Below are 10,013 nucleotides of genomic sequence, written 5' to 3' on the forward strand. Positions count from 1 at the left end.
GGTTTGAGGTTCAAACATCATTTGGCTGCCTCAGGGTTCTCTTCGGATCGACCCGCACAAAGCCTCGATAAGGAGAAGGCAATGAATTGCTGATTCACACTCTGATCACCTCCAGATTGGATTTCTCTACGCTCTGCCTGTCGGAACTTGGTGGAAAACCCAGAACCTGGCAGGATCCTGATACTAGGCTCCACTGAAGCATGGGTGTTCACAATTTATTCCACCAACTCCAGCCTTCATTACCCACCCACTCTGGTTTTCTGCTGAGGATGTCTCTTGCACACAGTGGATCTCCAGGCCCCGCCTGCTGCCATACGTTCTGCCAAACCTGGCTGCGACCCTTCCGGTCTGATCGCCAAGCTCTCTCTATTCCTGACATGCCGTGGGGCTGCTGACTCTAGCAAACTTCTCATCTGGGACCTTCTGACCCCTGCAATATGTTATCCTCATTGAGATTCGGTTGAGGCTAAAAGATAAAAATGTGTTCAACCTGGCAGCAGCTTCATCCTCCTCGCCAAAAGATTTTACTGTTTAAAGACCTCAGGGGGACGGGGACTGGAATGAAGGGCACCGATAATAATAACCGTAATATGTGCTAGGCACTTACTATGTGTCAAACGCCGTTCTAAGCACTCGAGTAGATATACGAGTTAACCATGTCGGACACGGTCCGTGTCCCAGATGGGGCTCACGGTATAAGTAGGAGGGAGAATACATTAAGATGACCAAATCAAGCTACGGAGAAGTGAAGTGACTTGCCCACTTGTGAAGCCTAATGGAAAGAGCGTAGACATGGAGGCCAGGGGACCTGGGTTCTAATCTCACCTCTGCTACTTGCCTGCTTGTATGACCTTGGACAAATCAGTTAACTTCCTGGTGCTTCAATTTCCTCATTTGTAAAATGGGGGTTCAAACCCCGTTCTCCCTGCCCCATAGGTTAGGAGCCCCACGGGGGACAGGGGCTATGTCCAACCTGATTATCTCATATCAATCCCAGTGTTTGGAGCAGTACTTGACATATAATAAGCGCTTAAGAAGTACCATCGTAATTATTAGACTGTAAACTTCTTCTACTGGATTCCCTGAGGGAAGAGAGCAGGTCAAGACCCCAGTTGGGTAAATATCCGCCTCTATGGGACAGAGACTGTCCGATTTGATCATCCTGTGTCTGTCCGAGTCCTCAGCACATAGTGAGCACCTAAAAAACCCACCCAATTATTATCCTTATTATTATTATTTAAATACAGGAACCTGAATTAATATAGTAGAAACATCAAACCATAAAGTAGAAACATCAAAGCACAGTTACCATGCCGTTATTTATGTTATCTGTAATCAATATATGTTGACCGTTCCTAAAGCACCCAGTATAGTGCTCTACACAGGGTAGGCTCTCAACGAGTATTGTAGATTATAGTGCTGATTTACATATTTGATGCTGTTGGGAACGGTTCCAATTTTATCTGCCCTCTTCTTCGCTCCTCTCTATCGAAAGACTCATAAAAAAATGCCGCAAATTCTTTTCAAGTGCACTGCTACCAAGTTGATACATTACATTCCCAGAGAACAATAGGAAATGACATCAATAAAGCGAAAAGACCTTGGGATTGAAAAGGACTGAACTGCACTGGATTGCTGAAAATAGAAGTTAGCAGAGGACGCTTTTTCCCCCAAGAAAAGGGAAGAGACCATCAGAGCGGCCCTGAAGTCTGAACTCTAATTTTGCTTTCATCTCTGGGTTCATATCATTTCATTCACTAAAGCTTTTAAACTTTAAAATAGGAGAATGAAATTTTCCAACATGATGAATTTTGCCCATTTGTCTCCCTGCTTCTCTGAGACATGGGCCTCCGCAAGGCAGTCGTACTTCAACCTTTAAAAAAAATAAAAACCCACGAAACTTTAATGCTTTTGAAGTTACAGGTGGAATGCCCAGAAACTGAAGTTCTCTTTGTAACCAGGTGGAACAACCAACACACAAAAAAATGCACAAACACCTCATCCCGACCTTCCTCTCCCCTCCCCATCTCCCCAACTCCCGTGGCCTAGTAGGAAGATCAAGGGACTGAGATGCAAGAGGCCTGGGTTCTTGGCCCAGCTCTGCAGCCCCGCTGTATGACTTAGGGTCAGCTCGTGTCTCAGTCTCTCCGCTTCTAAATTTTCACATCTGTCAAATGGGGATAAGAGACCGGACCTCCCTTCCCTTTTAAGTCGGCAAATTCCGGGTGGGACAAGCTGGTTGTCTTGATTCTACTGCCAGCACTTTGCACAATGTTTGGGTGTGCAATAAGTGCTTAACAAAAACTCTAATGATCGTATTATCTCATCAGACTCTAAGTGGACAGTGCGCTGGACAGAGGATCTCCAGGTCAACCTTGCAGAGATGCAAAGAGAGGAGGAGGTTTCCACTCCCTCTCCTCTTTAACAGTGATATATCAGTACTCCTACCCTTTCCCAAGAAGGTCCCAAATAGGATAATTCTATTTATTGAATTAGAACGAATAATAGAATAGAATAATAGAACGATCAGAGAGTCAACATTCCTAACCCCCATCTTAGGATTCCGTCCCACGTCCCCCAAAGAGATGGTTGCCGAGAGTAGAAATGGATCCTGATCTTGGAGAAGACAAGTGCATTCTCCCTCCTGATTTCCTGGATTGGCGTTGGGCCAGAGGACTGGTCTGCACTGCAAGTTGAGTTTGCAGCAGCAGGAAAGGTAGTCAAAGGTGGGGTGACCATTTGCCAGTCACTTCTCTGTGAGGTATGGTTTTTTTTATGGTATCTGCTAAGCTCTTTCTATGTACCAGGCACTGTTCTAAGCAATGGGGAGTTGCACAGTAGTCAGGTGGGACCCAGTTCGTGTCTTCAATGGGGCTCACAGTCTTAATCCCCATTTTACAGATGAGGTAACGAAGGCACAGAGAAGTGAAGTGACTTGCCTAAGGTCACCCAGGAGACAAGTGGCAGAGACAATAAGAACAATGTTGGTATCTGTTAAGCGCTTACTACGTGCAGAGCACCGTTCTAAGCGCTGGGGTAGACACAGGGGAATCAGGTTGTCCCACGTGGGGCTCAGTCTTAATCCCCATTTTACAGATGAGGTCACTGAGGCCCAGAGAAGTGAAGTGACTTGCCCACAGTCACCCAGCTGACAAGGGGCGGAGCCGGGATTCGCACCCATGACCTCTGACTGACTCCAAAGCCCGTGTTCTTTCCACTGAGCCACGCTGCAGAGATGAGATTAGAACCCAGATCCTTCTGACTCCCAGACCCATGCTCTACCCATTAGGCCACGCTGCTTTCTAGTTGGCAAATCATTTTCAAAGGGGTCTCACAGGTTCCCTTTGGCCTATGGGGTCTGGATTGGTCACTGCCCATATTTCCCCAGTCTAACCCTGTTCCAGCCTTGTCGTCATGGATACATCAGTCAATCAGTGCTACTTACTGTGCACTGTTTTTAGAGCACTGTATCGAGCGCTCGGGAGCATCCACTACAACCAGATTTGGTAGATATGTTCCCTGACCACAAGGAGCTTCCTCTTTCTCCCTCTCCCTCAGCTCAAAGAACAAAAATACGTGTCTGCCGCTAACCAATACCTCCAGGACCCTCCTGCAAACACCGAATGAGGGAATGCGGGGAGCTGCAAAGGTTCTTCCGAGAGTCCTTCGTCCACGTTGGGTTGAGATGGAGAAATAGGCTGGGGAAAAAAGCAAAGAAATAAAGGCCCCACTGGAACGGTAGCAGAAAGGCAGAACAGAGGAAAAGCGAAAAGTCAGTAGTGCTGAAGTAAGGCAAAACCAGCCGGAACTCAGCTCTGGAATAAGAAAAAGTCCAGGGTGTGAGGGCTGGGAATGACAGCAGCACCCGCTTTCCTGTCTTTTTGGTCACCAACACCTCTAAAAAGCCAGCTCACCCCTAGGGCAAAAGGGACATGGCAGAGGAGCAGGGGGAAAAGGGGGCGGCCAGTCTTTCGGCTAGAGATTTTTTTTTTTCCGTACCAGTACTCTGTGTGTGCACACACATGAGAAGCAGCGTGACCAAGCAGATGGAGCACGGGCTTGGGAGTCAGAAGGACCTGGGTTCTAATTCCAAGGCCCAAGGTCACACAGCAGACGAGTGGCAGAGCCGGGAATAGAATCTGGTCCATTTGTGCTCTCTGGAAACCTGGGAAATCTGCACAGGAAGGGTATTTTGGGTTTTGGGGGTTTTTTTTGGTATTTGTTAAGCGCTTACTACGTACCTGGCGCTGTTCTATTTCTGTCCGTTTCCATAGGGTAGGCCTCTGGCCAGCCGGTCCTGGTGGAATTTTCTTGATCAACCTGGAGTCCGTAGCCCGGCATCGTACTCCCAAGGATGGCCCGGGCTCACTCCTGGTCCTGGCCGAGCAATTACCTGGAAAAAACTCACGCTGTCATGAAAGCCAAATCCCGCTGCACGGGTCAGTTACCTCTTATGACTCTTCAGTTGAGTCTCAAAAGGTCTTTCAGAAGTGTGAATACATTCTTAAAATGCCTGGAAAATGATGTAGCGAGAGAGACTGGAGAGGATCCAGAGGAGAGCAGCCAGAATGATTAAAGGGATGGAAAACGGTTCCTGTGGGGAAAGCTTAGCGGATCCGAGGAGCCTGGTGAAGAGAAAGGGAAAAGGAACTTCATCACCCCTGGAAAGCATACAGAATGGCCAGGTGAGAGGCCAGAGGTGCTCTGCACATAGTAAGCACTCAAAAAATAAGCTTGTCTCTAGACTGTAAACTCACTGTGGGCAGGGAATGTGTCTGTTTATTGTTATATTTATTGCTCTTGATTCTATTTATTGCTCTTGATTCTATTTACTGCTATTGCTCTTGTCCGTCCGTCTCCCCCGATTAGACTGTAAGCCTGTCAGAGGGCAGGGACTGTCTCTATCTGTTACCGATTTGTACATTCCAAGTGCTTAGTACAGTGCTCTGCACATAGTAAGCGCTCAATAAATACTATTGAATGAATGAATGAATGTTGTACTCTCCCAACCACTTAGTACAGTGCTGTGCACACAGTAAATGCTCAATAAATATGATTGAATGAATGAAAGGCTGAGGCAGAGTCATCTCTGGGGAGCCAAGCTTCTGTGATCGGACCGGGAGGAGAAAATTGAGTCCCTGAGGGCTCCGTCCTCTCCTCCTGCAGCTGCCATTCATTCAGTCAGTCATATTTATCGTATCATGTTCATATATTTTGAGCTTTAGGTTTTAAGCCACTCGAGTGGAGGAACAGGGGCGGTGGGGCAGGTGACCCAAGGGGCTTCTGGGATTCCTCCAAAACCAGAAAATCTCTGGGCCCACGCCGTGGTGATACTCTGAAATCAGCTCCAGGCCGACCCCCTGTGAAGCCCCTCCTTACCACTCTCCGTCTTGGCCGGGCCTAGCCCCTCTCAAGAAGCCATTTGAAATGTGCCTTTTAAAAAGCCTCATCTCCCAAATCGGGGGAAGCTATTCGGTGCAGGGAAAGAGACACATACATGGTTTCAACTAAAGGCACCCACTATGCTCTCTCTTTGTAAAATGGTTGTGCAACTCCACGAGTCGGCTGGTGACACTCCAAATCCTGTCATTTGGCATGGTGAGCGCTTCATTTAAGATTGACAGTATGATGGGAAGAAACATGCTATTTTGATTCCTAATTACCGGCTATATTTACCTTTTACGGCTTGCCACATTGCTGATGACAACTCACTGCTCACATTAGAGTCTGAAGGGGACGATCATGTTAATTTATAGAAAATTGTAAGTCACAGAAATTCTTTCTCCTCCAGGAGGCTTTTTGATAATGTGCTCTCCCAAGGACTTAGCAACTCCTCCGTATCATCGATCGTCATCAGTGGCTTTTACTGAGCACTTACGTTACGCGGAACACTATCCCGGGTGTTTGGAAGAGTTCGGAGTTGGCAGACATGTTCCCTCCCCACGATGAGCTTACAGTCCAGAGGGAGAGAGAGACATTAATATTTATGATACAACTTAAAGATATGAACATAAATGGTGTGACACGGCAGGGGGGCAGATATCAAATGCCCAAAGGTCACAGATCCGCACGCACAGGCTGATGCAGAGGGGAGAGGGAGCTGGGGGAAAGACGGCTTAAATGGGGAAAGCCTCTTGGAGGAGATGTGACCTAAATAATGCTTTGAAGGTGGAGGGAGCGGTGGTGGTCCGGTGTATGTGGCGGGGTTGGGGGAGTTCCAGGATAGGAGGAGAACGTGGGCAAGGGGTCGGCAGTGAGATAGATGAGACTTGGGCGCCGTACGTAAACTGGCACTAGAGGAGTGAAGTGTGTGGGCTGGGCTGTAGTAGGATATCAGTGAGGTAAAGGTGACTGAGTGATGTACTTAATTGTTCGGCCGATTTCACGTGTAGACCTGGAGGCACAATGGCCCATGGCCACCATATATATTTTTTTAATGGTACTTGTTAAGCACTTATCAAGTATCAGTCACTATATCAAGTGCAGGGGTAGCGACAAGATAATGAAGTCCCTGTCCTACAAGGGGCTCCTGGTCTTAGTCGGAGGGAGATCTAATCCCCATTTTACAGATGAGGTAAATGAGGCACAGAGAAGTTAAGTTACATAGCAGACAAATGGCAGAACTGGTATTAGAACCCAGGTCCTCTGATTCCTAGGCCTGGGCTCTCCCACTAGGCCATGCTGCTTCCCTGAAGGCCATGTCCGAAGTCCTGTCGGTAGGGAATCGGGAAGCAGAGTGATGACCACTGGGATCCCAGCTGACACTCCAGAAGGCCGTGTCCGCTGCCCCACCCTCACCCCGCCATATTGCCCAACAAAGCATCTTCATCTGAGTTGGTGGGTGTTCACTGAATGCTTCACCCCCAACATAGGTGGAGAGGTGTCTTCCCCTCCGCTTGAAGGTCTTCCGGAGGCCTGCGGGCTTATTTTCACGGTGGTTCCCCACGTTAGAGCGACAGAAAACTGGGCTCAGATCCTGCCGAGCAAATAAGAGCCTCCCAGCCAAGAATCTTCAGCCTCCTAAAGGAAGAGGAGACGAGCTGGACGACTCCGTCCGCCACACGCCGAAGGGAAAGCACCAACAACCCCATCTGAAAGGCCACAGGGATGAGGCTTCCCGTTCTGCCGGTGTAGCCAAGTAAGATATAAAAAAAGATGTGCCTTAATAGTATGCCTCAATTTGCTATTATTGCTCTATCACGATGTCAGAATTGAAAGACGTAAGATTTCTCAAGAGAAGCCATCTATAATGCATAGCAGAACTGTGTGTAGGTGTTTTATGAAATGTGTTTTATTCAAACCAGAATATACAACACTAACATTATTGAAAGAAATTGAAGGCCTGGTCTTCTCTTTTTAATATATTCATTATTCATGTTACAGTCCTTTAACAAAAAGTAAAGTCGCATACATTTTCAATTTAATTTAAAATTTTATTTTACCTGCTCTTCATCTCTGGTGTCCAATGAAGAAAAAATATCCTGTTATTATTCCTATATTAGTTTCTGACAGTTCAATTTCTCTGACTGCTATGCCTCAGACAAACCCTAAAGAATAGGCAGCCAGGTAATTGCTTTGATCCAAACTTGTTGCTGAATCTTTTAGATCTAATGTAGATCACAGCGGCTGAACAGTGACACATGCTGATTTAGTCAAGGTAGTCAAAGCTTCGGGGATGTTTTTACACCTTATAGATCATCACCTTGGGTTTTTACCACACAAACATCCACTTCGGGTTCTCCTAAGATTTACCGACGCTCCCACGTATTTCTCAACCACCCCTCTTCCCTCCTAGGTGGAAAAAAAATGATCAGCCTATTTCCCTAGCATCTAAACATTCTGGCTAATCTGGTGTTTGCGACTTGTTCATAGAAACTAGATATGATCCAAAAGGTTAATAGACTCAATAGATCCTAGACTCCACCAGCCTAAAGCCAGCAAAAAGTCCGTTCCCAACCAGGTGGAAAGAGTAGGGGCCCGGGAAGCGGATAACCCGGGTTCCGATCCTGGCTCCATCTGGCATTTGTCTGCTGTGTAACTTTGCGTGAGTGGCTTAACTTCTCTGTGCCTCATTTAGCAAGGCCCATGAAGCCCATGTGGGACATGGACTGTGTTCAATCTGATTAGCTTAGTACAGTGCCTGGAACGTTGTAAGTGCTCAGCAAATACTATGAAAAAGGTACTAATCAGAGATGGTCTTAGTAGTTAAGTAACTCAAAAGATGAATGATTTGTCCTCAGGAGGGTGTTCTGTTACTGAGCACATTTTGAGATCGATGTCCCAAAGTTCCCTGTGCTTACGACTATCCCCTTTCATTCTTGCTTTTCAGATTTGTCTCCCAGAAGAGAATTGGCTGGCAATTCCATGACCAAATTTTGTATCTTCTTTGTTTTCGAGCTCATGGAAAGTAGAGATGGAGAAATACCACCTTAACTTTTCTTTTCTCCGCTCTGAACTCAGTAAGTGAGACAGAAAGCAATCTGGAGGTCTGAGTGAACCACAGATGAAATCTCAGTCCACAGTGGAATGTGCTTCTTTCTAAAGATCAAGCATGATACCTAATGGGAGGTGAATGGGAGGTTGAATGGGATTCCAGTGTGCGGGTAACGTTTCCACTGATTTCAGCGCTGTTAGATTTTATTAAAGAATTGAATTGTTTCCAGCTTGGGACCCGATAACGTAAGCGAGAGGTATGGAACCGACAGTGGGTGTTAAGGAGCATAGGAAGAATGGTGAAGGAAATGGGTTGTAGTCCACATGAGGGAAGCCTAAAAGAATTGTGGGCACTTAGAGGCAAGAACAGGCTGAGTAAAGACACGGATAATAGAGCTTCAGGCACGTAATGGGCCACTGAACCGTTAGTAGAGGATATCTGCTCTCCACTGCCGAACCGAGCAGAATGCGCTCAAAATGTAGCATGTAGAATGTAGATATTTCCAAAAACTTCATGACTGAACAGTGGAGGGTCACGTTCCAGGAAATCTGATTGTCTTTTTCTCTCACACTTAGAAGAATAGTCAACTCTCCCTTCCTTACATGCCATTTTGTTGGGAGACAGAGGAATGGAAAGGGTGATCTCTTGCAGCCCTTTTCGACCCTGGAATCCTTAGGCCTTCTCCTCCCCATTGAAACCGACAGACTGAGATACCTGATTTCAGCCCATCTATGTGACATTTCTTTTTCAGATGTCAATAGTCAGGAGGAAACCGTTCATCCAGGGCAGAGGGAACGTAGGGCAAGCAGCTGATGAAGAAATGTGTGTATGTTTGCCTCAAGGACGTGTGTAAAGCTCAACAATTTCATCTTCTACACTGAATAAAATGCTCAGGAGACTTCTCACTGATTGCCTCCACATACAGATTTTCTGTGACAGCCATCTTTGAAAATGATCGCTTTGGGATGGGATCCTTTATTTTTAAATTTGGTGTTGAAAATGTAGGGTAACAGGCAAAGTTGGACTGTTCGTTTCCATGTCAAACCGAAGCATATTTGGATCTCTAACAGTATCACGTATCCCCTATCTGCCAAGTTGGAGATCCGGTTCCGTTGCGCCGCAGATGAGGTAGGAGGAGGTGTGACATGAAAACGAAAACAGCGTAGAGGAAGCCCGGAAAGCACTGGTCTGAAGGAAGCATTTCTTCGATTCATCAGCTAACGCCGGCTCAGGGCTCATGAGGAGCATTTCAGGGGCTGAATGCTCACAGGGAGTAAGGGACACCCTACGTGTTCAGTTATACAGTGCTCGTGGAGAGCATGGAAGCAGCGTGGCTCAGTGGAAAGAGCATGGGCTTGGGAGTCAGAGGTGATGGAGAAGCAGCGTGGCTCAGTGGAGAGAGCCCGGGCTTGGGAGTCGGCGGTCCTGGGTTCGAATCCCGGCTCCGCCGCTTGTCAGCTGTGTGCCTGTGGGCGAGTCACTTCACTTCTCTGAGCCTCGGTTCCCTCATCTGTAAAATGGGGATTAAAACTGTGAGCCCCACGTGGGACGATCTGATCACCCTGTCTCTACCCCAGCG

The 10,013-nt window shown here is 47.0% G+C and overlaps 1 long non-coding RNA gene across 1 annotated transcript; it reads left to right on the plus strand.

Moving 5' to 3' along the window:
- Positions 1 to 8,360: 8,360 nt before the first annotated feature.
- LOC114813675 lies at positions 8,361 to 9,339 on the plus strand. The gene is made up of 2 exons (XR_003761393.2): positions 8,361 to 8,459; positions 9,186 to 9,339. It is a non-coding gene; the product is annotated as an uncharacterized LOC114813675 (long non-coding RNA).
- Positions 9,340 to 10,013: the final 674 nt, after the last annotated feature.

This window comes from Ornithorhynchus anatinus, chromosome 8 (genome assembly GCF_004115215.2).
Source record: "Ornithorhynchus anatinus isolate Pmale09 chromosome 8, mOrnAna1.pri.v4, whole genome shotgun sequence".
Taxonomy (NCBI): Eukaryota; Metazoa; Chordata; class Mammalia; order Monotremata; family Ornithorhynchidae; genus Ornithorhynchus; species Ornithorhynchus anatinus.